The sequence below is a fragment of the Petaurus breviceps genome, unplaced genomic scaffold (assembly GCF_028583685.1).
Source record: "Petaurus breviceps papuanus isolate PSGF00001 unplaced genomic scaffold, PetGlider_PUasm1.0 90775, whole genome shotgun sequence".
Lineage (NCBI taxonomy): Eukaryota > Metazoa > Chordata > Mammalia > Diprotodontia > Petauridae > Petaurus > Petaurus breviceps.
In genome coordinates, this window is record NW_027187342.1 from 4014083 (window position 1) to 4041489 (window position 27407).

Here is a 27407-nt window from a genome sequence, read left to right on the forward strand (position 1 = left end):
CTTCCTTCCTTCCTTCCTTCCTTCCTTCCTTCCTTCCTTCCTTCCTCTCTTTCTTTCTTTGTCAATCAGGGTTAAGTGACTTGCCCATGGTCACACAATTAGTAAACACCTGAGTCTGAATTTGAATGCAGGTCCTCCTGACTTCAGGATCAGAGCTCTATCCACTGTACCACCTAGCTGCCCTGCTCATTCTCTAAGTAGCACAGGCCCACTAAGCTTCACTTCCAAAGCTCCCCTTGGCCTTGAGTCTCTGGCACCCTGACTTTTCAGGACTTCCCTACTGATCAGGTTGGCTGAACGTCCAGCCCAGAATCTTGCCTCCAAGACCATCATGGCTCAAACTCCAGGGAGCCAGTGGGTAATTTCATGTCTTGCTCCTAGAACTGAAAAGGGCAAAGAAAACAGAAGAAAACAAAACTCTAACCCTAAGCCCATTCCTTGAGGCCACAGGGAAAGATAGCTTTCCCTCCTGCCTTCAGTTCATGGCATCTGCATGGTGGGTGAATATGATCTTCACCCCCTCTGGATGTTGTAGGAAAGAGAAAGAGACAGTGTGTTCGGGTCTCATGGTTTCTATAGATGCAGTCCATTCCAGCTTTTCAGTGAATCAAAGAGACTACTCTTACCCATGTAGTAATGGAATGTACAATGTTTTCTCCCAGAAGCTGATCCCTCCATTTTAGATGATTTGGGCATGCTCAAAGAGAAACAAAATTAAGATCCAGCTGAACTAGCCAAGGCATTTAAGAAGTCTGACACTCTATAGTTTCTCTCTATCCCCCAGCTCTGCAAAAAAAAGAGGGTGGGACCTTCTCATAGCTATTCTTTGGGGTCAAGTTCAACCCATGATATATTCCATGTTATAGGGGGCAGATAGGTGGCCGGTAGGTGGCAAAGTGGAAAAAGTACCAGCCTTGTAGTCAGGAGGACCTGAGTTCAAATTCGACCTCAGACACATATTAGCTATGTGACCCTGGGCAAGTCACTGAACTCTATTTGCCTCAGTTTCCTCACCTGTTAAATGAGGAAACAGTAGACCACTCCAGTATCTTGGCCAAGAAAACCCCAAATGGGATCACGAAGAGGCAAAAGTGACTGAAAAATGACTAAAATAAATGGTATCAGCCACAGGAATTAACTCAAGGCTGCCTGACTCTAAGCCTAACACTCCATTCATTATGTCATACTATTTCTACATGAAAAATGCAGCAAACACTAAAATCTTGTTTTTTTTTCTGATATATTAAATGTTCTTGTTTCCTTAAGAAGAAACTTCATTTTATTTTATTTTTTCAGAATTTACTTAGAAACCTCACCTTAATCCAAACTTGGAAAACCTTTTGAATATGGATTTGTCCATTTTCCTAAGACAGTGCATTGACTATAATGGAGTCATTCTTGGATGACTAATGATCTTTCAGAACCTTTGAATCATCATGATGAATCATAAATTTCCATGTTCAAGATCGTAGACCTTGGAGTTAGCTAGACAAGGCATCCCTGAAGTTGCTTTTTAAAAAGTCTCTAATATGAAGGCATTTTGGTATCACGTCTAAGTAGTATGAAGATTTAGATCTGTGTTGTATTCCTACCTTTTCCCCAACTGGCCAGATAACCTTGGGCAAGCTGATCAACATTTTCTGTTTTTTCATCTGCAAAATGTCTTTTATGTCATCCGTGCTAAATGGTTGTTCAGACTACATTTGCAGGCCTTCCCTGCTATGGAATGCATTCTATCTGGAGACAATACATTCCATTTGGGGGATAATTTTAATTGCTAGGAAGTTTTTCCTTATGTTGAGTTGAAGTTTATATCTCCAAAACTTGTTATTTGCAGTTGTTCCTTCTGTGATCAGAAAAAATGATTGTGCTTTCTTCCATATGACAGGCCTTTAAAAATAAGTAATTTCCACTGGTTGTTCCCCATGGCTATCATGCTTGCCCTCCTTAGTGCTGCTTCTTGGCTTCTCTGGCTTCTTTAAAGGCTCAGCTAAAACCCCACTTTTGGTTTTCCTCAGTGCCAGCACACCCTAGGTTACCTCCGATTTACCTTTTCCATATTTTGTGTGTACACAAGGGTTTTGATGTCTCCCCATCAGACTCTGAGTTCTTTGAAAGCAGGGATCGTGTGCCTTTCTATGTATCCCTAGTATCTAGCACCATACCCGGCACATCGTAAGTGTGTGATAAATACTTGTGGATTGACTGACTGGCTTTAAGACAGCTACCATGTCCAATCTACTGACTTTTTTCAAACTAAATAGCTCTATTTCCTTCCACGTATTCTCACATGGAGTGATTTTTTTTTAATCCATTGACCATGTTGGTTGCCGTCTGGTATTCCAGCTTGTTAGGTTTTTATTTGGTTACTTCACAGGGTTGTTTGTTTGGTTAGTTGTTGTCCTTTGTTCTTGAAGAGGACCAAAATGACATCACTGCATTGGAGTCCAGTTACAGTGTGTCCCTACACTTTTGTCTTGGCTTCTTTCTTTCACATAAAAATATAGTGAAGATTCGGACAGGGATTCTTGACCTTTTTTCAGTGTCATGGACAGTTTTGACAGTCTGGTGGAGCCTATAGACTCATTCTCATCATCATCATCATAATTATTATTTTTTTCATGGCAAAGGTAATGCCATTTCTTTATATTCTATTGAAGGGGTGGGGTAGGGATGAGGCTCCTATTCTCTACTATCATGATTTCCAGCCTCAGCTCAGAAAATAACTTCATCATCACCACCTCCTTCAAATAGGGGTTTTATGCATATAGGACCAAAGGAAGAACTTAGAGGAGCGAATGAACACAGAGGTAAGAAAAATCTAGACTCAGCATTCAGAGGCTGAGTTCCCCCATCCCTCTTCTATCCTATGATCTCAAAGCACTTAACAGTATCCAGAGGTGATTATGTATTTGTGTGTATGTGTATGTATGGGAGGGGATGGCTGGATGATATCCTTGCCCCTTTTCAAAGGGGCATGTTTGTCCTTATTTAGCATCAAGACTTCTGCATATCAGCTACTCCCATCCACCCCCAGACTGGCAAAAGCCCATTTCTCTTTGGGGGAGATGATTTTGAAACTAGAACATAGAACCCTCCCTTTTACAACATTCCTGAGGGGCCAGGAAGTAATCTCAGTTCCTTCTGAGGGACAAAGCCTAGTTCTGGGAGGGGGAAGAGGGGTTAAAGGTACTGGTCACATCAGACCTGGACATGACCCTGGTGGTCTTTAGCACATGGAAAATGTATTTGTGTCTGGGAGGAGCATGATAAAGAGGAAGGACATCAATATTCTGTGCTTGGGGCTTATGTAGTCAACAGGGACCACTGGGTATTGAGAATTACCGTCTCTCCTTTCTAATTCCAATCCCTAATAAGGATTTGTAAATCCCTTCTCCTAGATTCTCTCCATCCCAATCTAGCAAACTACAATTTGCTCCTAGGGCTATCTTTTTTTCTAGTTTCTGGCTCTTCCCATTCTGACCTGTCCCCGTAATTGGGACACTCATTCTCTCTTCTAGGAAGCCTCATTGCCCCCAACAAAAGACCCCACTCTGTATCTGCAATACTGATATCTAGATCCTCATCTGGCAGGATCATCCCACCTTGTGTGTGTCCTGAAAGAGTAAGCCATCTCCCTCTCCAAATGGGGAAACAATTTTTCCTTTCCTTTCTCGCAACAGAGCCCATGAGAGGTCTGTACACACAAAGGGTGTTCAGAATAGGAGGATATACTGGGAGAACAGAAAACAGGGCAGGGGTATCTTAAACAAACTAACTGTTGACTTCACCTGACCTTTCCTGTTTGGAAGCACAGAAACTCACAAACCTTCATTAGGGAGGGAAGGGAGATGGGGCTGGTGGAGAGTGTCTCATGAGAGGGCACTAGTAAGGGAGCTGGGGTATCACCAGAATTATATATTAAAAGATTCCATAATCACTTGAAGGAGCAGACCAATGTCCCCTGATAAATTAAGTCAATCAGGTCATCCTGGACTCAGTTTCCTTAATAATAAGTTATGGAGAATGTGAAGGATAGTCAGGGATGGAGTCGGAAACTCAAATAAAAGTTAAAATTGCTTAAATATCTCTGCCAAAGGTCAGGCAGGGGCAGAATGGGGGAAAGATGTACAATTAGAACCAAGAAACTCAAGACAGATCTATGGGGGTAGGCTGCCATGTCCCACCTGCCCCCACCCCTGCTGTTTGAAGAGACTTGAAGACTAGTGAGAGGCGGGGATGGAATCACAGGAAAGGAGGTGGAGAGGAGGGGGAGCTGTCAAAGGAACCAAATGATGTAGGGAGGTCAGTGTGCAGTTGTGCATGTGTGTATGGGCACTGGGGTGGGCTGGGAGCGGGGAGTGGACTCGGGGATTAGGAGGGCTGAGAACCCAGCCGTCTTGCAGTTGCTGCACTAATATCCCCACCTGTAGCATCAGGGTCTGCAGGTTAGCCTCTCAATTAATGAAGCCTGTGACTGAGCTTTTCCTGCTGTTGCTGTAATCAAAATTCTGGTGTCTGCACCAAGGAGTTTCCCCCTCTGGCAAAAAGCTGGATCATCTGTTGAATCAGCTGCTGCTGGAGACTGGTTGTGTCCCCTGCTGGAGAGGCACTAGCTGAGATGGGTGGGGAAGTGATGGGATCTGTGGGGTTGCTGCTACCTCCAGCAGTGGGAGGTGGGATTTGGGGCATCCTCAAGTTGCCAATGCTGGGCACCAGTCCTGGGGCCTCGGTCTGCAGCATCTGCAGCCCCTGTTAGATCCGTAGCAGTGCCTGCACGGGGTTGGTGAGGCACAGGGAGCCTAGGTTCTGCATCTGCTGTAGACAGACCAGGAGCTGAAGCTGGAGCTGTTCCTGCAGCTGGGAGGAGGGGGCAGTGTGCCTGCAAACAGGTGGACATTCACCATCATCTAAGCAGCAAAGTTGGAATTCTGGGCAAGTGTCTGCATCATACTTAGCATGTATGGGGCAGAGATCATATTTTGCATTAGCTGAGGATTCTTTGAAACTTGCTGGAGAGGGCTATTCATTATCCCTGACCTCAGGCTAGCTGCATTGATCCCAAAGGGCCTGGAAACTGCTGGGTGCACCTGGATGGTCCCTGAACCTCTGGTGCCTTCCTTGTGGGCCCTGGGGCCTGGGAGGTGGGGACTGAGGGGTTCCAAGACGTAGAGAGGGACTTCCGGTTCTTAGTCCAGCGACATTGGGAGGGAGCTGTCAGAATTCCCCACCAAAGAGGGGAATGGATTGTCACTGAACTATTTCTGAGCAGCACTGAACATGAGTTCCTGTATGTCTCTGTACATGCTACATGGTATTGTAGCCCCCAGGGATGCTTTCTGGGTTGCTCAGGGATCAGTCCTGATTATGCATCATCTCTTGCATCATGGCAGGGTTTTGAGTCAATTCCGTAGTCTGTCTTATTAACTCTGGGTTATTGAGCATGTGGTTGATTGATCTCTGGATTCCTCTCTATTAGCTGCTACACCTGTGGGTTGGCCATGAACATGTGGTGGATTAGGTCAGGGTTGAACATCACGCCTTGGCCAAGAGGGTTCTCCATGATCTGGGAGAGCATCTCAGGGATGGAAATCAGTTGCCTGCTTCTGCCGCTGTAGCTCCAAGAAGTTGGCTGAGCCAAAGTTTAGACTGCCTAGAAATTTGTCAGTAGGATGATATCCAGAGGCCTGTGTGAGTTAAAGCAGCTAGTTACCTGGTACACATCACTATGCTGAATTCCAGCTCACAGAAAATAAATAGCCAACCACTGAAGCCTGAAGCAGTCTATGACTGAGCTATAATTAGTGAGAATAATCTCCATTTGTCACTTTCTTACTAAACAGATCTTGATGAACCAATCCCAGAAGCCAAAGGTGGAGAAAAATCAATTAAGGAAGGTTCTGAATTTGTTCTTGGCCAGTCAACATTAAACATTTATTAAGGACCTATAGAGGCAGCTAGGTGGTACAGTGGACAGAGTACTGAGCCTGGTGTCAGGAAGACCTTTGTTCAAATCCAGCCTCAGATACTTACTAGCTGTGTGATAGTGGGTAAGTCACTTAACTTTTGTTTGCCTCAGTTACCTTAACTATAAAATGGGGAGAATAGCACCTACCTCAAAGGGTTGTGAGGAACAAATAACATTGGTACAAAAGCACTTAGCACAGTGTCTGGTACATAGTAGGTGGACTTGAATGAAAATGTCCAAGATGAGAAGCTGGTTGATGAAGGTTGTTCTATAGCTACTTTGGCGAGCCATTCACTTTTCCTTTTGGTAAGAATTTTACTGCAGAATGTTCTAGAAACTTCAGGGGTCAATTAAGCTCAATGTCCTTGCACTGTATAAATTGACCCTACTTTATTTAGGAACACTGGTATTGAATGAAAAGAAGCAAATGGATTCTGAGAACCCTTGATAGAAGACCTCCTGGTGGTAGTGGTAGACTGTGTATATGTGAGCATGTGCTTTTGGGAGGAAATGAGGGAGTTCAGCAATTCTTTTACCTGTTCTCTAAGATTACAGAAAAGAAGACTGAAGAAGAAAGAAAATGAGAACACATTTGTGTGCTTAAAAACAAGGCCAATCTGCCGAGGGTAGTTTTATCCAATTTTGTCTATTAACATTTGTCAAAGGCACATAGTCTGTGCAAAATGCTGTGGTTTGTTCTGGGGATAAAGAAAAAGAGGAAAAAACAGTCTCTGTTTTAAGGAGCTTCTATTCTCCTGAGGTAAGGGTGCTTATGGAAGGAAGGGATTACAATGTACATGTAGGCACAGATACACATGATAGTATAAAAACAGAGAAAGCATTAACTCAACAGATTGGCAGGGGCTTTTTGCAGGAGGTGACATGTGTATAGAACCTTGAAGGATGTTAGAAATGAGGAGAGAGTGGGATATACTGGGGTGGGATACAAAGCCCAGGCAAAAACATGGTGGTATGAATTGGAATGCCAAGATTGGGGAACAGCAAGTAAGCAAATATGACTGGAACACAGAGTGCATAAAGGGGGATCATAAGAATTAAGCCTGGAAAGACTACCTGAAACCAAATTGTGAAGGGCTTTCAATGCCAAGTTAACCCTCTCCTGGTTATTACTGATTCAGTTTCCAAAATCCTAGCTTTAATATAACAGAACAAAATCAAAGGTATAGATGTCAGCAAAGAGGAGGCAAAAATTATTCCTATTTACAGATGATGGAATGGTCTACTTAGAAAACCTCAGAGATCAACAGTGTGACTTAGTGGATAAGACATTCAGCCCTGTGTCAGACCTGGGTTCAGATCCTGACTTGGACAATTATTAGCTGTGTGATCTTGGACAAGTTATTTAGCCTTCATATGCTTCAGCTTTCCCATGTATAAAATGAAGGAAGCTGGACTTGAAGGTGTCTAAAGTCCTTTTTAACTCTGGATCTATGATGCTAATTGAGATAATTAGTAGTTTCAGTAAGGTAGCAGGGCACAAAATAAATTCACAAATATCAGTATTTCTAGATAGTACTAATGATTTTCCAGAAGAAATGATAAAGAGAGGTTCTATCCAAAATACCTACAAAATCCATAAAATAGCCTGGAATTAGCCTATGAATACATGTAGGAGGATTATATAAACATAAAACACTAAGAAAATGAGCGGAAACAAATAATTGTAGAAATATCTAACTGCTCATGGTTAGACTTTACTGATATTTATTTATTTATTTTTGGTGATGCAATTGGGGTTAAGTGACTTGCCCAAGGTCACACAGCTAGTATGTGTCAAGGGTTTGAGGTCAAATTTGAACTCAGGTCCTCCTGGCTCTAGGGCCAGTACTCCATTCACTACACTATCTATCTGCCCCCACCCCCCTTACTAATATTTTAAAAAGCTGAGACTACACTAACTTTAGTTAGTTTAATTTAGCGCTATGCTCATCAAATTGGTGTTATTGAGTCATTTTTCATGTCTGACTCTTCTTGACCCTTTTTGGAGTTTTCTTGGCAAAGATACTGGAGTAGTTTGATATTTTCTTCTTCAGCTCATTTTGCAGATGAGAAAACTGAAGCAAACAAGGTTAAGTGACTTGCCCAGGGCCACACAGTATCACACCACTGTCTGAGGCCAGATTTGAACTCAGGAAGATGAGTTTTCCTGACTCCAGGCCTGGTACTCTATCCACTGTGCCATCTAACTGCCTGCTAGTTAAATTTAATAATGGTAATAATAATAATTAACACTTATGTAACAACTGCTATGTTCTGGGTACTGTGCTAAGAGCTTTACAAATATTATGTCATTTGATTCTCACAAAAATTCTGGGAGGTAGGTGCCATTATTATTCCCATTTCATAGTTAAGGAAACTGAGGTTAAATGACATGCCCATGGTCACATAGCTAGTAAGTGTCTGAGGCGGAATTTGAACTCAGGTCTTCCAGACTCCAGGCTCAATACTCTATCCACTGAACTGTCTAGCTGTCTCCAATTGCATAATTACATGAGATAATTTGTAGAATTAGACAAAACACTAACAAAATTCATTTGAAAGAACAAAAGATAGATAAAACTAGATCTGTGAACACACTAGATAAGTAATAAAATGCAACAATTGCAAACTGCAACCCAGTGTTTGATGCCCCCCCCCCCCAAATAAAGCAGTGAGGGAAGGACTTCCTTTTCAGCAAGGTCTAATGGGAAAACTGGAAAATTTGGCAGAAATTTGCGTTGGACCAACATTTTTACACTCTATCCCCTAGTGAACTCAACACGGCTATGTGACTTAAATGAAAAAGGCCATTTCATAGTACATTTAGCGGAAAATGAGGGGAGGTACTTTTCACAACGATGACTAGAGGGAGAATTCTTAACTAAAATTGGGATAGAGGAAATCATTAAAAACAAATTAAAAAATTGATTATATGAACTTAAAAAGGTCTTGGATGAATAAAATCAATGAAGATAGAACAAGAAGAAAAACTACGAAGTGGAGAAAATATTTGCACTAAATATTATTGATATGTTGAAATCCAAGATCTATTGAAGAATTGACACACATAAAAAAACCAAAAGCCTTTCCTCAATAGTCAAAGGATGTGGAGAATTACAAACAATAAATGAACATTTTGAAAAAGCTCCAGCCTACTAACAATGAGAGAAAGGCAAACTAAGTCAGTTCTGAGACTTTATCTCATACCCTGAACACTAGAAAAAAATTACAAAAAATTAGAGGTCACTGTGGAAAAGGATGTGAGAAGGAAAGTACATTATTCCACCTTATTGTAGCTGTCCAAACATTCTGATTATAAATTTAGAATTATGAAAGAAAAAGGACCAAACTATCCATAATCTTTGATCCAGTGACTCAGTTGTTGGGCATATACTCGAAGGAAGTCAAGGATGAAAAGAATGGCCCCAAATTACAGAAATCTTCATTGTACAAAGAACTACAATCATTCCATCAAACAAAAGACATTGTTACGACTATGCCAAGCACTCTGCTAAGTGTTGGGTATTCAAAGAGAGGGGGAAAATGACAACAGCCCCAGCAACAGCAACAGCAACAAACGTCCCTTCTCTCAGGGAGTTCCAATTCGAATGGGTAGATGACCTGTAAAATGATGTATACGAAAAATAAAAACGCATTATAGGGAAGGGAAGGCGCTATTCAATTCAGTTAAATCAATATTTATTAAGCACCTACTATGTGCTAGGCATTGTGCTAAACATTAGCATGTATGTGTGCATATCAATGACAAGTAGGTGGCACAGTGGATAGAATGCCAGGCCTGGAGTTAGGAAGAATTGAGTTCAAATCCAACCTCAGATACTTACTAGTTGTGTAATCTTGGGCAAGTCATTTCACCCTGTTTGTCTCAATTTCCTGATCTGTAAAATGAACTAGTACAGAAAATGGCAAACCACTCCTGTATTTTTGCCAAGAAAAACCCAGATGGGGTCACAAAGAGTTGTACATGACTGAAAAAGGACTCAACAACAACGCGTGTGTGGTTGGTGGGTAGGAGATTAGGAAAGGCCTCCTGCAGAAGGTGGGATGAATTTTGAAGGCAGCAAAGAAATGAATAAATGAAGATGAGGAGGAATTTCATTCCAGATATGGGGGCAGCCAATGAAAAAGCACATAATTAAAAAAATATTTATTTGTTTATTTACTCTTAGTTTACAACATTTAGTTCCACAAGCTTCTGAGATCCAAATTTTCTCCCCCTCCCCCTCCTCCCTCCTTCCTCCCTCTATGGTGGCATGCAATCCTATATAGGTTCTACAAATTCCTTCACACTAAACTTTAGTCAAGTTGTAAAGAAGGATTAAAACCAATGGGATGATCAATGAGAAAGAAGGAACAAAATAAAACAAAAAAGAGAGAGAACAAATAGTTTGCTTCAATATACATTCAGATTCTATGATTCTTTCTCTGGATGTGGATAACCTTTTCCATCATGTGTCTTCTGGAGTTGTCTTACAGCCTTGCATTGCCGAGAGGAGCCCGGTCTATCAAAGTTAGCTATCACAAAAGGCACAGAATATTGAGATGAAGCAAGAACAGTAAGGGACCAGAGTAGCTGATTGTAGAACATGCAGAGGGTAGTAATATTTAAGAAGACTGGAAAAATAGGAATGGATGAGGTGATGAGGGGCTTTAAATGCAAAATGGAGGCCTTTATGATCCCAGAGGCAATAGGGAGTGATTAAAATTTAATGAATTTGCATGGGGGGGGAAGGGGTTGCTATAGTTACATTATTTGTTTCCATCTATTTTTATTAAGGAGCATTTTATATTTATGTAAATCTTCTGTATGTATTGGTAGCCTAATTCCAGAGTATTTTATAGATTTTGTAGTTATTTTGAATGGAATCTCTCATAATTTCTTCTGGGTAATTGTTAGTACTGAAATTTTTGTATTTTAAAATTGATTTCATAGTTTTCTTTGGGAAAACCATTTGGGCAGCTTTGTGGGGGATGAATTGTAGAGGGGGAGAGACTTGAAGCAGAGAAAACAAATAGAAGATTATGTCAATAGTCCATGTGTGAGGTGATGAGAGTTTGTGCTAGGGTGGTAGTTGTGTGAGTAGAGAGAAGATACTAGAGATCTTATGAATGAAGAAACAATAAGACTTGGCAAAAGATTATATACATGACTCCAAGCATGACATGAAGGTTGAAAGTTTGGGTGACTAGCAAAATGGTGGTAACCTCTACAGTAATTTAAAAAAATTGATGGAGGGTTGAGGGTGGTTTAGGAAAAAAAATAATGAATTCCCTTTTGGATGTGTTGAGCTTGAGATGTCCATGGAACACACAGTTTGGGATGTCCAGAATGCAGGTGCTGATGCAAGACTGTAGCTCAGGAGAGAATCTATGGTTAGATATATAGCTTTAGGAATCATCTGCATAGATATTATAATTGAACTCATGGGAGCTAGTAACTTTTGATACTACAGAGGGAGAAGAGAAGTGGGACCAGGACAGAATCCTAAGGGGCAACCAGGGTTAGCAGTCATGAAGACACAGATGAGGATCCAGCAAAAGAGACTGAGAAAGAGCAGTTAGTAGAAGAATCAAGAAAGAACAGTCACAAAAAGAGAAGAAAGAACTTCTAGTAAGAGATGGTGATCAGCAGTGTCAAAGGCTGCAGAGAAGTCAAGAAGGACAGGGATTGTGGAAAGACTATCACATTTGGCAATTAAAAGGTCATCAATAACTTTGGAGAGAGTGGTTTCAATGGAACGTTGAGTTCAAAAGTCGTATCACAAATGTGTTGAAAGTGGATGAGAGGAGGGGAAGTGGCAGCCCCTGGAGTAGTTGACTTTCTAGGTCATGAATGATTGCTTTCAAAGATGGTCAGAAGAAATGAGGGCTTTTCAAAGATGGAGAAGACCCAGAGATGCTGCTATTAGGCAGGAGGTAAGAACAGGGATAAATTTGAAATTAAAGAGAGAAGGGGGATAATAGTGAGGACATTATAGAGAAGACATTAAAGGATAGGTTCCAAGGTTTATGTAGAGGAGTTTGCCATTGTAAATAGAAGAAACACCTCTTCATCAGATATAGTTGTGAAGGGAAAGATGGTGGGGGAAGATGTCTGATCAGGGAAGAAGAGGGAGCTCTCATCAAATAGACTACATTATTTTCAGTGAAGTTGTGGTCGTGGTTTGTCCTTTGTTCTCAAAGAGGACCGTGACATCAGAGAGGTGATGACATGACTTTCAATTGACTTTGATTTGGGTGAAGGAGAGTATGCAAAGTCATCAGCCTCACTTTCTCCTCCAGAGCCAAGTGGGTCCAATGGCCAGATACTGATCAAGATGTTTGGGGATGGCCCAGGATGCAGTAGGAGACCTTGGACCTTTCAAGCTAAGGTCTTTTCCAATGCTCACTTTAAGTGAGGGGATGCCCATTCAGTGAATAGGCCTCTTTAAGCAGTGAATCAAGGGATGACCCCTTTAATAAAAAAAATCAGACTGGGAGGGGAAGACCTTCAGGGTTGCTGGCCAAAAGGGAAACAGTTACTATTGACATTCACTGAGCCAGGAGAGCCCCAAAATAACCATTAAGTGGTGACCTATTGTTGTCCAGTCCCAGGGATCCAGAGTGAATTGGGTTTAAGGCTTTGTCTTTGAGAAAGAAATCTAGACAATAAATCTATTCACTGAATGTGCATCCCCTCACTCAAAGTGAGAACTTGAAAAGACCTTAACTTAAAAGGGTCAAAGTCTTCCATTGCATCCTGGGCCATCCCTAGTTGTCTTGATCAGTATCTGGCCACGGGACCCAGATTAATCTGGAGGAGAAAGTGAGGTTGGTGACCTTGCACAGACCTCCCTCATTCAAATCAAAGTCAGTTTCAAGTCATGTCTTCACCTCCCTGGTGTCATGATCCTCTTTGAGAAGGAAGGAAAAACCACAACCTGTGAGAAGTCCAAGCTGCTTGAATGGGGACCCAGCTGGCCAGTTCCATTTGGGCAACTCAGCTCCTCCTCCTCTTCCCTCCCCTCTCATCTTCTCTTACTTGAGGGTGTTCTGCCCAAAGGAAGGGAAATTTTTGATTGAAAGCTACCCAGTTAATTTGGGGTTCAGTGAAGGATGACCCTGAGAAGGGATAAAAAAAGGTTTAGATTATCTACTGTGGTGAGTGGGATAGTGTATCAGCAATGCCATATTCACAATGCCTATGGAAATTACAGATATGCTGATATAATTATCCATCACAAAATACATCATGCTTGCCATATGGGGGAATAAGCTAGAAAATTTATTAAAATACCAAAAGACTGAGTCCCAAAACCAGAAAGTGAAAGCCAACAGAGTAGTTATGAAATTGGCACAGGTAGATAAAGTAGAAAGCACCCACATTCTCAAGCCTTTAAAACAGAACAGGCTACCTCAGGCAAATGTCCTCCTCTCCCCACTCACAGCATCCACCCAGCGTCCAGGAAGCGCACTCCCAGGAGCTCCGGGCCCTGGCAGTCCTCAGCAGGAGTCCTTAGCAGAAATTCTGGCTGACTCAAAAAGGGCTTCGCACTGCGGCCGCCTCTGCTGCTGCTGCCGCCGTCGCTGCCACTGCTAGCCACCACAGGAACTCTAGTTTGACTTCCGCTTCCTCTTGCTCTGCCCCTTCCTGCTACGTCAGCAAGTCCAATGGGGCATGGAAGATCTTTAAATCCCATAACCCTTACAGATAGTGAGTCAGTTATGGAGGGGTACAAAGATTGCTTTACTACAATGAAGGCCCAGTTGAGAGTATGTTGCACAAATCTATAGTGGATTCAATTGGCATAGTTTTTTATTTTCCTCAGTATTGAGCAAAATGTTTTAAAAGATGATTTTGGATACTATGTGAAGAATGGCTGGGAAGAGAGAGAAGCCAGAAACCAACAGCCCAGGTTTGTATTAGCTTTCTTGGGTATTGCATATTGAACACATAGTCTACTGGAACCCAAGTTCAGAACTTTATGTTTACCTCTAGTAAAGTTCATCTTATTGGATCCATCCCAGGTGCTGAACTGTCAAGACCTTTTGGTTTCTGGCTGCATTATCTAGTGTGGTAGCTATCCTTCCCAGCTGTGTTTCATCTGCAAATTTGACAAGCATGCCATTATGGAAGTCATTGATAAAAATGTTAAAGAGCAGAGAACCAAGCACAAATTCCTGGGGAAAGTAGGAAACAAAGATACTGACAGAATTCAGCGGAATGGGAGAAGAAAACACAAGAGAGATAATGTGGAGATATTCTTTTTATCTTGATGATCACTTTGAAGATCAAAGATATTTTCATTGCTCCTTCTAGACTGGTATTAACAGAAAAGTGGATGTGATATGATAGTGTCAAAAAAGGGAAGAGGAAAGAGTTTATGTGGGAATGATATGTACTAAAAGAATCTTTCTCCACTCTACCCCCTGCCTTCCAGACACCTAAAAGTATGGCATGAGAAAGAAGCCTAGGAAAAAGAAGAATGAATTAAAATTTATCTTCAAAGCATTTCTTGAATCTTCTTTCTATCCGACTTTTCCTCCATGACTTTTCTGGCCCCTTCAGGTACCCCATGCTGTCAAGTTGATTCCCCTGATCCTTCCCAAGAAATGATTTGGTAGTCACTTGTACCTTGAAACCTAAAATGGAATGTAAGAATAGGAAAGGAAATAAGAAACTATGTAGTCCAACAAACTTATTTTTACAAGATGAAGAAACTGAGGCCCAGAATAGGTGACTTGTGTAAAATCATGTAGCTAATGAGAGGTAGTGAAAGGATTAAGATTTTGCTCAAGGATTGCTTTAAATATTGCTTGAAGACTCAAGAGATTTGGTTTTGTGCCTCAGCTTGGCCACTCACCAACTATGTAATTTTGGGCAAATCTTTTAGCTGCTCTGAGCTTTAGTTTACTCATCTGAAAATTAGGGATGCAGAGAAAGTGATCTCTAAGAGCCTTTCCCTGACTAACAATCCACGAATCTAGGACTTTAGGAGTCTCATAATTTCTAGTCCTATGCTCTTTGGAGTAAACCATTTTGCACTTTGGTTGTATCTTTAATTGTGACAAGGATTTTTCTCCTTTTCGAAAAACAAAACTATCAATGAGAGACAAGGGAAGTATTTCGGTAAGGAGGCTTTCCTTGGTGACTCTGAAATAATATATTTTTGCTTTTTCTTTTTGGAGGGGGGAAGGCAGGGCAATTGGGGTTAAGTGACTTGCCCAAGGTTACATGGCTAGTAAGTGTTAAATTTCTGAGGCCAGATTTGAACTCAGGTCCTCCTGACTCCAGGGCCAGTGCTCTATTCAGTGTACCACCTAGCCACTCTGTGAAATCATACTGAGGCAATGGCCACCTGTTTCCAAAGACAGGACTGGGGTGTGATAATTGGTGGGGCTGTGCCTTACGTGTCCCCATGGAGGGGAGGTGGAATTGCTGTTCTCTCATCTTGAGCCTGGAAGTTCTTTGCCATCCTGTGTCTATAACACAACCTTGTTCTCTTGGCTGATCCCCAGGTCAGCAGTCCTAGTATCCTGTCTTTGTACCACCCTTCTTCTGGTGCCCAATTTACAACCCCACACATCCCTTTTGGTAAAAGAGGCAGCATGGCATAGTGGACAGAATACTACATTGGAGCTCAGGAAGATCTGGGTTCAAATCCTTTAACCAACTGTGTGACAATGCACATTTAACCTCTTCAAGCCTCAGTTTTCTCATCTATAAAATGGAGTTAGAGTCAATGAGGTACAAGTTTCTTTCTAGCTGTAGGATCCTCTAAGTGTGAATGGCAAGGATAACATTTTGGCAGCTTCTCGATATAAGAGACAGAGAGCACTGTATTTGGAGGCAGGAAGACATGAGTTTGAAACTTGCCTCAGATACTAACTGTATGGCTCCAGTCAAATCAACTCAGCTGCCTTTTCTGGGACGTTGGACTTGATGGTCTCTAAATTAAATCTAGCATTTAATAATTGTTAGCATTTAGATAGTGCTATAAGATTTGCAAAGTGTTGTAATGTGTTATCTCATTTGGTCATCACAACAATTCTATGAGGTAGGTGCTGTTGTTACCTTTATTATACAGAGGAGGAAACTGAAGAGATTACAAAGGGGAAGTGATTTGCCCAGTCACACACATACATAGTTAAGCATGTAAGGCTAGATTCGAACTCAAGTCTTCTTGACTCCATTCCACTGTTCTTACTCATTGTGCCTCCTAGCTGATATCTAGAAAAGTCATATGGGAGAGGTGGCACTTCTGAGGACACTCCAATTGTGGGCATAGTCGTGCTAGGAGAGGGGTGTTTCACCTTACTTAGCCAGTCTGTATGAATGCTTTTCTTTGTCCATCCTGACCTGCCTATTGATACAAATGCCAGTATCCCATGTCCTTCTGTGGTCATATATACAACTTGCTCACCTTAAGTCAGACTCTTCTGGGCCATCTTCTCACTGCCCTACTTTACCGCACCAGGTAGAATTCTTAATTCTGTCTCTGACTTCCTAGTATGGCCAGCCCCGGCTCTAAATGTTAGAGTAAAATGATTGGTGTAAGATTCATACACTTCAGGAAAGAGAATGCTGTACTAAAACAAGAGACGCTTAAGAATTGTCATCTTTATACTTTAATAGTACTTTAATAGTGTCTTTTCCCTAAAGAGTGAATGCTATTACGTACCTGTTATCTCATTTATCCTCAAACTTCCTGGGAAACACGGAGCAATATAAATTTATAGGTCCATTTCACAGGTGTAGAAAAAAGCAAATGACTTTGTCCAACGGTTGGTTGAGACATGGAGACAAATGCAGAAACAAAATTAAAGGATTCAGGTCAGTGTTGATTGACTCTGTTAGTGGATAGGAGATGAATTACTTATTGTTTGGGTCTAAAAAATTTCTTAAGGAGTTTGGGATTTCAAAGAGCACAGAAAATGTCACTCTCAAAGTTGATTTAATTATCAAGTTGTTGAATGATATCCAAACCACATGGAATACTTTCCTTCACAAATGGATGATATGAAAAGATGTGAATGTTATTAACTACCAACTACTGGGTCTTTTACATTTGTCTGGTTCAGGGGAATGATGAAGCATACATAATAGCCCACAAAAAGCAAACCATCATGGTATTGCCCAACTGCCAGCTGGCCCATAGTACCAGGGGATGTGGGGTTTTATACACATTAGAACAGGGGTTCTTAACCTGGGGTCTATGAATTTGGGTTTTAAAAAATATATTTTGGTAACTAGTTCAATATAATTGGTTTCCTTTTAATCTTTTTGTAATTTGTTTTATGGGGCAGTTAGGTGGTCCAGTGGATAGAGTATCTGACCTGGGGTGAGGAAGACATCCTCATAAGTTCAAATTCGACTTCAGACACTTACTAGCTGTGTGATCCTGGGCAAGTCACTTAACCCTGTTTGCCTCAGTTTTCTCATCTGCAAAATGAGCTGGAGAAGGAAATGGCAAACCACTCTAGTATCTTTGCCAAGAAAACCCAAAATGGGGTCACAAAGAGTTGAACATGACTGAAAAATGACTCGACAACAACAAAGTTTGTTTGATGAGAGAAATGATTATTTCTCTCTCATATTAATAGCCAATTATTAACATTGGGGAAACCCAAGCTTTTTCCTGGCCCAATTTCTTTGTTTAAAGCCCAGGACTGGGCTGATGGTAGATAGGATTAACCTTTTCCTCATTCTGGGTATTGCTACTCCACCTGACTAGATCAGACTTCTAATCTAAAATGAATTCCTGCCTGTCTTGTCTGTGTTCCAGTCAAGCTAATTTGGACAGAGTTAGATTCTCTGTCTAGGTTGCCCAAGGTAGTGGGTGTTCTGGATGTAGAGAATGACATGATGCCACTCTCCCAACCCCTCATTAGAATAGGTCCACCTAAAATTAATTGTTAACCAATCAGAGCTGATTGCCACCCCCTGGAACTCTCATAAGCCACGAGCCCACCACCATCAGTGTTTTTGGTCCAAGAGAGAGACAGCTAAATGATCATTCCTTTTATTAATAAAATGCTGGCATTATTAACAAAATGATTAATTACCCAGAAACTATGTTCTTGAACTTTTTAAACATCACTATGAATTTAAAGACATGATTCAGAGAAGGGGTATATAGCTTCAGCAGACTGCCAAACAGCTCCAGGATGCTAAAAACATCAGAAATTCTTGCATTAGATAAGGGAACTGAAGCCTCTTACAAAAGTTCTGATCTTGAGTAGATCAAACAAAGCTAAACCAAGGGGTGGCTAGAATTCCTCCAGGGTCAAACACTGCACTAGTGAATACTCATCAGTCACTTTAGTTTTCCATCTTCAGGTCCCTGCCGAGTCTCCCTCTTCGGTCACAGGGACTTGTTGAACTGGTCTGTACCATCGGTGGAGCACCTATAATAAGTACATGGGAACTTTTGCTCCTTTGAAAAAGCTAAAGCTGTTTCCAACAGCCGTTTACAGGTGGATTGCTGACTCCTCATCCAGGGAGGTCCAAGCATGATGCAGTTCAGGAAAAACACGATGTGATGGGGGACATCAGATTTAAATATAATAGAAACAAGACCAAAGACCTATAGAGAGGCAGGTAGTCAGTCAGCTAACATTTATTAAGTGCCTACTACGTGTCTGGCATTGTGTTAAATGATGAGGATACAAAGAAAGGCGAAAAACAAACAGTCCTCATTCTCAAGGAACTCACAGTCTAAAGGGGGAGATAATATGACATGAAAAGAGATACAGAAGATAGATTGGGGACAGTCTGATAGGGAAGGCACTAAGATTAAGGAAGACTGAGAGTACAGTACAGTGGATATGTTTGGGTTCAAAGGTCCTGGATTTGGAACCAAGATCTGCTACTTATTGCCTTGGTATGACCTTGGTTAAGTCACTTAACTTTTCTGAGCTTTAGTTTCCTCATTTGGGAAAAAAGGAGTTTGGATTAGATGACTTCCAACTTAATTTTTCTAATTTGTTTTTATCCTGAAAGACACATATGCTCAGGAAGAAAATCTTCAATAAATAATGACGAATAGACCAGGAATAACTTAGACAACATTAAAAAAAAATGACTAGATTGTACACTCCTTTAAAAAAAAAAGGTCAAAGATTCCAACTCCATTTTCAAATATTGGGTCATAGCCATCAGATTTCTAGGCCTGACTCTTTCCCAGGTGTCAGCTGCAAGGCTATAGCAGACTCTCTGAGTGTCAGGGTCTAATATGTTAGAACTGTAAATAAAGAGCACCCATGCAGTGTATGTAGCAATTAACCCATCAGAAGTCTCTGGAACCATACACTTAGGTTGTGTTTTTGCCTGACAGAATAGGAATCAAATTACAGGGAAAGCTATTGTCTCCTTTTTTGTTGATGTTGTTGTACATGGAGTGGAGATGCTGCGGTGATTTCTCTAAAGAGGTAATTGCCAACAATTGCAAATCAAATGGGGAAATCAATACAAATTAATTTATCTAGAGAGACAAGCATAATGCCCAGATGATATTCAACCTTGCAGAAGCTGAAGGTTCCCCTGGTAGAATGAATGATAAAGCACAAATTCCTTGAGTGTACAGTATAGAGTGTCTAAAATATAGGCAGTCCATTAGAAATTAGCCTTAACTTCTCTTTCTTTCTCCCTGGAAGTCAACTGCTTGAATCATCCAGGATTTTAAATTATGGTAACAACAGGGACAGTTTGTGTTGTTCTTTAGGAACAAGTAAGTTTCTGAAGTCACATTTCAACTTAAATTTTCCTTACACTAGCTCCAACTCTCTATCCACTGCACTGTTGAGCTACTTAAGAATTATTCTAGAAAGAGGCTGAAACAACCATACCCTACGACCTAAAAATCACATTACTGGGAATATTTCCTGAAGGAGTCAAAGATAGAAAGAAAGGTCCTATATTTTTGTAGTACCAAAAACCTAGAAACAAAGTAGATATACCTATCAAACTGGGAATGGCTAAACAGATTATGATACAGTATGTGAATATTATGGAATTTTATTGCACCATAAGAAATAAAGAATATAAAAATATAGAGAGACAAGTAAAGAATTATATGAACTAATATAAAGTCAAATAAGCAGGACCAAGAAAACAAATACATATATATGTATATATATATATACATACATATATACACACATACATTTACAACAATGTAAATGGGAAGAAAAAACAAAAAATAAACTGAATACTATGTAATTAAAATGATTGAATTATCATTGTGATTATTATTACAAGGACAGATCTTTGGGGAAGGGAGGAATATATTCAGAATTGAAAGTGATATAAAAACGAGTAACATGAATACTATTTTTAAAAAATTGAATGACCACTCTTCTTTTTTTAGCCTGATGTGTCACCTCTAAATGAATATTATTTTCCTCCACCACATGCTGCAAATTATCCCTCTGTGACCTGACTTCCCCATTTAGAAAGGAAAGTACTGATGATCATGGTTGAAAGTGTTGCTCAGATCCATATCTACCTTTGTCGCTCCTGGGTTTCATTGCTCTTTCTGCCGTGAAGAATCATAAGGGAAAACAACTGAAATGTTTGGCATTTCACATCTGGGTTATTAACATTAGGGCCTCATTTTAGCCAGGAGACTGCTGACAGCTGCTGATTAATCATCCAATGCTCCATCTAGCTCAAATAATATTTTTTCATTTATTTTTCATAAGCATATTTTTCCAGTGCCAGAATTTTATTTGAACTATACCATTTATTTTTAAATTTCCTCTACATTTCTGATGACAGGAAAACTGCCAGGATGGATAATTTTTTAACATAATCAGTGCAAAGATGAATCAACACTGGCTGTTTGTCAGGCATGAGAAAGTAGAGAGCTAAAAGTCAAAGAATTAAAAGTACTTCAGAGATACTTTAGCAAAGTGATAAAAAGTTTGGGAAAGTGATATTCCTTTGACATGGGGCAGGGGGGAGGGAACTGAATATTAAAATATTCAAAGACCCATTTTATTTTGAGTTAAAAGAATTAAAAATTGAGTTTAACATCATTGTGTACAAACCTACCTAAATGTAAATTTTTTAAAAGAGAAAAGTACTAATGATCCTTATAAAGAAGTATGAGTTGCTCCTGTGAAAGTCATTTTTCTACACACCCAGTTCTGGCTCAGTAGCTGATTAAAAAGGCATTCAGTAGGGGGACCAGAAATAGTTAAAGAATAAGTTGCTGAACAGTTGTTAATCTTAGTTTCTTTGTTCAAAAGTTCCCTACATCAATGAAACTAAAAGTCTGGACAAATACACACACATACATACATGCATATTATATAAATGTGTGTGTATTCATACATACACATATATGCATGTAATTTTTTCTTTTCCTTCAGTAGAATATAAGCTCCTTGAGGGTAGGGACTATTTCATTTGTTTTTCATCCTAAGCATCCAACACAGTTCCTTGTATATGGCAAGCACCTGATGAGTTCTTGTTGAATGAATGAAGAACTATTCTTTGACCAATATCAAGTGAGGCATAAGATAAGGAGACATTGGCATAACAACATGCTTGGCACTGTCATGGAGGAAGCCCAGAGTAGATTCTACTGGAAAAGATGGTGATGTTCTCTAGATGTTCCTGTTTTCAGATGTGCTAATTGCATCAAACTCTGAAGTACTACAAAGACTCCTAAACAATATCCATAAGCACTCAACAGAGTTCAGCCTAGCAATCCATAGAGGGAAAGCTGAGCAGATGAAGAACACCTATTACCTGGAATATTACTTGAAGTTGATGGATAACTCATCCCGGTGGTTCAACCAAACCCATATCTTGAAAAGGTACTACAGAAGGACAATGAGGTAGGCCAAGCATCGTATAGAAATACAGAGTGGGCTAGAGTACTTTTGACAAAGTGTTTTCTAAGACCCCAAATATTCCCCTCAAATAATCAAACAAACCCCTACCCCATATCACTTTTTAATGTCAATATTTTTCTAGGAATGTCATATGCCTAGAAACGTTATAATCTCCAAAAACCTGAGTGTTTAGTGATCCAGACATCAATGGAGAGGCACATGCTGTTATTTTAGTTTAAACAAACCAGACACAGTGCTAGGTTGTCAGTTAATAAATATTTTTTAAGAACCCACTATGTGCCAGGCATTGTTCTAAGAACTGGGGATATAAGGAATGGCAAAAGACAGTCTCCATCTTTGAGGAGTTCTACTAGGGGAGATGAGAAGAAAACAAATATGTACAATCTATATACAGGTTAAATAAGAAATAATTAAAAGAACAAAAATACTAGAATAAGAGGGGTTGGAAAACACTTCCTAAAGAAATTTCAACTGGGACTTGAAGGAGGGCAGGGAAGTCAGGAGATGGAGATGAAGAGGAACAGCTTCCAGGGTTGGGGGATAGGCAGAGAAAATGCCCAGAGCCAAGAGATTGTGTCTTAATTGGGAAGCAGAGAGGCCAGGGTCACCAGATTGAAGACTACATAGCAGAGAATAAGAGATAAGAAGCCTAGAGAGGTGTGGGAAGGAGGAATAGGTTATGTTGAGTTTTTGTGCCAAATAGAGGCTTTTGTATTTGATCTTAGAGATAATAGGGGTCCCCTGGAGGTTACTGAGTAGGAGGATTACATGGCCATATCTTTGTGGGGACACAAAATCAAAGTCAAAATAGTCTCTGCCCTTAATGAGATTATGTTTTATGCATGGTGGACCAAAGTAAGCAGTAGTATATTAACGATGATTTTTTTTTTTGCTCAAGAAGTTGAATAAGAAATTCATTTAGGAGATATGTCCAGGAGATAAGATCAGAAAAGGAGGTGGACTAGGTATTTAGTAAAAGAGAATTATAACAACAGATGGACAGCACGAATGCTATACTGGTAACTTCACATTTGAGGGGTTAACTTTTTGGACTTGCCACATTGTATGACCTCCCTACGGAGGACTTATGGGAGGAGCATGTGGACAAGTCACACAAAGTGAAAAGGCATAGATGAACTGCAACTTGGACCATTGAAGAGATTATGTATTTCTGTGAGATTGTGTTTCCAACTGACATATTGGAACACTGAAATACTTGGGGCATTATGTTAGTCAAGTTGACATTACAACAAATATGCTCATGGTATTTTTTCTAAATGCAGAATCATGTTCATATGTTTGAAGGGGAAAGGATCATTTGTGTGATGGTGGTGGTGGTGGAGTAGAGAAAAATCATTTGGCATACAAAAACCATGACTTTAATTTTTATATTTTTAAAGGTCTGAATGAAGTTGTTTTTCTTAGCTGAAGGTTTTCAAGTATATGGTTGAGTCTGATCAATAATTCTGATGAGCCTTAACCTCTAGGATATTCACTTCCAAGGGAAGATCATCTATAAAAATTTATGCAATAAAACAGCAATGGCCAAATGAAACCATTTGGTCAAGGTGTTTACATCAGTGTTCTTTTTCAATGAAAATCTGTTCTATGGTGATCACAACCCATGAGATAATTATTCATTAAAATAGCATTTAGTTCCAATCTACTTATAAAGAGGAGATAACAAATTGATTACAATTCTACTATAACCTTCTGAATGTTGTAGAGGACAGAGATTAGAGACAAAACTGGAGGACAAGCACACTCAGCAGATGAGAACAGACAGAATATACTTTTCTAGTTACTCTAATATATAATTTAGATGTCAAGGTTATTGAATAGATGCAGTCATATAAGTATTAATCAGAAGACAAATCTTAGTTACCTTAATGTGATTGCCACTCTGTATTTATAATCAACTCTCCCTAAGTGAAGGGAAATTTAATCTGATGATATCATGACCATAATCTTTTGAGAGACATTTTTAACTGACAGAATTAAAGGCAGTGAAGTGTTGCAGTGAAGAGAGGAGGATCTGAGTTCAAACTGAGCCTCAATTACTAGCTGTGAGACCCTGGTAAGCCACTGAACTTCTGCCTCAATGTTCTTGTCTATCCCAGAGATGTCATGAGATAAAATGAGAATTTTTGTGAAGCAGTTTTCAAACATCGAAGCTCCATATAAATGCTACCTATTACTATTGTTTTTTAATTTTATTTTTAATTTGTGGAATAAAACAAACATTTCTATAACATAGTATGACACAAAATATGATTGTATATGACACTGCAAATCTACTATGTACAACTTGCTATTCCTTTCAAATATACAACAAAATTATCATGTAAAATTTCTTTTTTTTTCCTTCCTTCTCCCAACCCTACTGTAGAGCTGGCTACCATTAGAAACAAATAGGGTATGTAGATGTTTATGTCTACATCCATATGTATACTGGTAACTTCACATTTTGGGGGTTAACTTCTTGGACATGGCACATTGTATGACCTCCCTATGGAGGACTTGTGGGAGGAGGATGTGGAGAATAGTCACACAAAATGAAAAGGTATAGATGAGCTGCAAAAAATGTATATATATGTAAAATTATTTTATATATACTTCTATTTATCAGTTCTTTCTCTGGTTGCAGATAGTGTCTTTCTTCATATGTTCTTTCTAGTTAATTTGGGTATTTATTTTTAAGCAATCAGGGTTAAGTAACTTGCTCAAGGTTACACGGCCAGTTATTTCTGGGTGTGGTGCTGAGTGTCTGAGCCCAGGATTCGATCTCCAGGTCATCCCAACACTGGAGCCGGTGCTCTTACTGAGCCACCTGGCCGCCCCAATTTGGGTATTTATAAGAGACAATACAACTTATGTGCTCAAAATCATTCCTAAAACAATATTGCTGTTACTGTATACAGTGTTCCCTTGGGCTTTCTGTTATTAAGATCATAGATTTAAAACTGGAAGCATCCTTTAGAGGTCATTGAAATAAACATTTTCATTTTAAGCATTAAAATGAAGAATTCATTCATTCAATTAGTCCAAAAATATTTGTTAAGCACTGACAACATGCAGGGTAGTGTGCAGCTAGGCAACTAGGGATACAAAGACACGTCTGAAACACACACAGACACACAAACACATACACAAACACACATTGATGAAAAGGCTATGACAGTTTTTAATAAAGACAAAAATTTCCAAGAGGTAGAAAAGAATATTAAGATACTAAGAACTGATATCTTCACTCTTGTCTCACACGGAAAGGTGGCCCTACTCCTTGCCAAGGTGAATCCTCTACATACACAAAAGATCCCACTGAATTCTATGCTATTTAGTAGAAAGCTCTCTCTGTCATCCCAATTCCTTCATTTGTTTTCAATCTCTTCCTATATACTAGCATATTCCCTACTCCCTAAAAACACACCCATGTGTCCTCCATCTAAAACCTGTGTCTTGATCTCCATTAAATACAATCTCATATCTCTTCAGCCATTTGTGGCTAAGCTCCTTGAGAAAACTGTTCAAAAGAAGCCTCCACTTCTCCCCCTTTCTCCTTAGCTCTCTACATTCTGGTTTCTGATCTCATCATTCAATGGAAGCCGTTCCTCATAAAGTTACCAAGGATCTCTTAATTGTTAGATCCAACGGTGTTTTCTCATTTCTTATCCTTCTTGATCTCTCTGCAGTCTTTGACACTGTGATCACCATCTCCTCCTTGAAATTCCCTTCTCTCTAGGCTTTTGGATCACTCTCCTGGCTCTCCTTCTATCTATTTGGCCCCTCCTTCTTAGCCTCCTTTGCTGAATCTTCATGGGGTCATGCCTGCTAACTGTGGGTGTCCCAGTGGACTCTGTTCTGGGCTGTCTTCTCTTCTTCCTATGTCTTACTTCACATGGTGTTCTTATCAGCTCTCACAGATTTAACAACAGCAACAATAATAGATAGCATTTATATAGCACGTACTATACACCAGGCATGGTGCTAAGTGTTTTACAAATATTCTTACAACTTGAGAGGTAGGTGGTGTTGTTATCCCCATATTACAGTTGAGGAAACTGAGGTAAACAAAGGTTAAGTAATTTGCCCAAGGTTACACAGTTATTAAGTATCTGAGAAAGGATTTGAGCTCAGGTCTTCCTGACTCCAGGCTCAGGGCTTCACCCACTGTGCTACCCAGTACCTTCATGCTGATTATTCTCAAATCTACCTATCCACTTCTAAGCTCTCTGCTGACTTCTGGTCTGACATCTCCAAATGCCTATCAGACATCTTGAGCTGGATGTCGACTGGATAGCCGAAACTCAGTATGTATAAAACAGAATTTGTCTTTCCACCAAATCCTCCCCCCTTTAAAACTTCTTGATTACTATTACCAAGGCTACCATCATCCTCCAAATTACAGCCTAGGTATCATCTTCAGCTCCTCACTATCTCTCACCACTCTTCCTTCCCATATGAATTATGCTACCAAGGTGTGCCAGTTTTACTTCTGCAATATCTCTAATGTACCCCTTTCCCTGATGCTGCTACCACCCTGGTACGTGCCCTAATCTCCTCATGCCTGGAGGGTTGCAATAGCCTGCTAGTTGGTCTGCCTACCATACATCTTTTCCCACTCTGGTCCATCATCCATTCAACTACCAAAATGGTTTTCCTAAGTGCAGGTCCAGCCATGTCACCACTGTGCTCAATAAACTTCAGAGGTTCCCTATCACCTCCCAAATCTCAAACAAAATCTTCTATTGTTGGCATTCAAAACTCTATGTAACCTAGACTTCCCTACCTCTTTACAATCTTCCTCTACCGTATTAACCCGCCTCACCTCCAAACTCTTCAGTCGAGTGACGTTGGCTTCCTTGGTGTTTGAACAGGACCCTCCATCTCTTGGTCCTACACATTTTCTCTAGCTGCCCTTTATGCCTGGAGTGCTGTCTCTCCTCATCTCTACTTTCTGGCTTTCCTGACTTTTTTTGAGTCCTGGCTAAAATCTTACCTACTACAGGAGGCCTTTCCCAATTGCTTCTCTTCTGTTAATTATTTTCCATTTATCCTGCATATAGTCTGTTTGTCTGTATCTGTTTGCATGTTTGTCTTCCTTTTTAGATTACAAGCTCTCTGAGGCTAGGGACTGTCTTTCTCCAGTCTTTGTATCCCCAGTGCTTTGCTCAGTTTCTGGTACATAGTAGGTGCTTAATACGTGCTTACAGACAGACTGACTGGTAACATATCAAAACTATCCTGAGAACTAACCTGGTTTCGTCTGACAGTCATGGACGTTGGGGCATGGAAAAATAAGGTGACTTTCAAAAAGTCACCTAATTAGCAAAAGAAGTGGGACTTGAGCCCAGGGCTTTGTACTATCTCTTTCCACGATTCAATTGAGTCTCAATCAATACATGTTTACAGATCAGGCTCTGAGGAGAACCTGGAACTGATCTGGTCATCCAGACCAAGGATGATCTGAGATGAGGCCTTAGTTCCTGAAAGTCTGGGGCTGGACTTTTATCAGCCTGATCCATTTGCTCATTTGTCTGGTAATCTTTTCTCTCTTAAGACCAGCCAGCCATCA

General features: G+C 40.2%; 1 pseudogene; it reads right to left on the bottom strand.

Moving 5' to 3' along the window:
* Window positions 1-4374: 4374 nt before the first annotated feature.
* Window positions 4375-27109, bottom strand: LOC138146906 (ubiquilin-4-like; annotated as a pseudogene).
* Window positions 27110-27407: the final 298 nt, after the last annotated feature.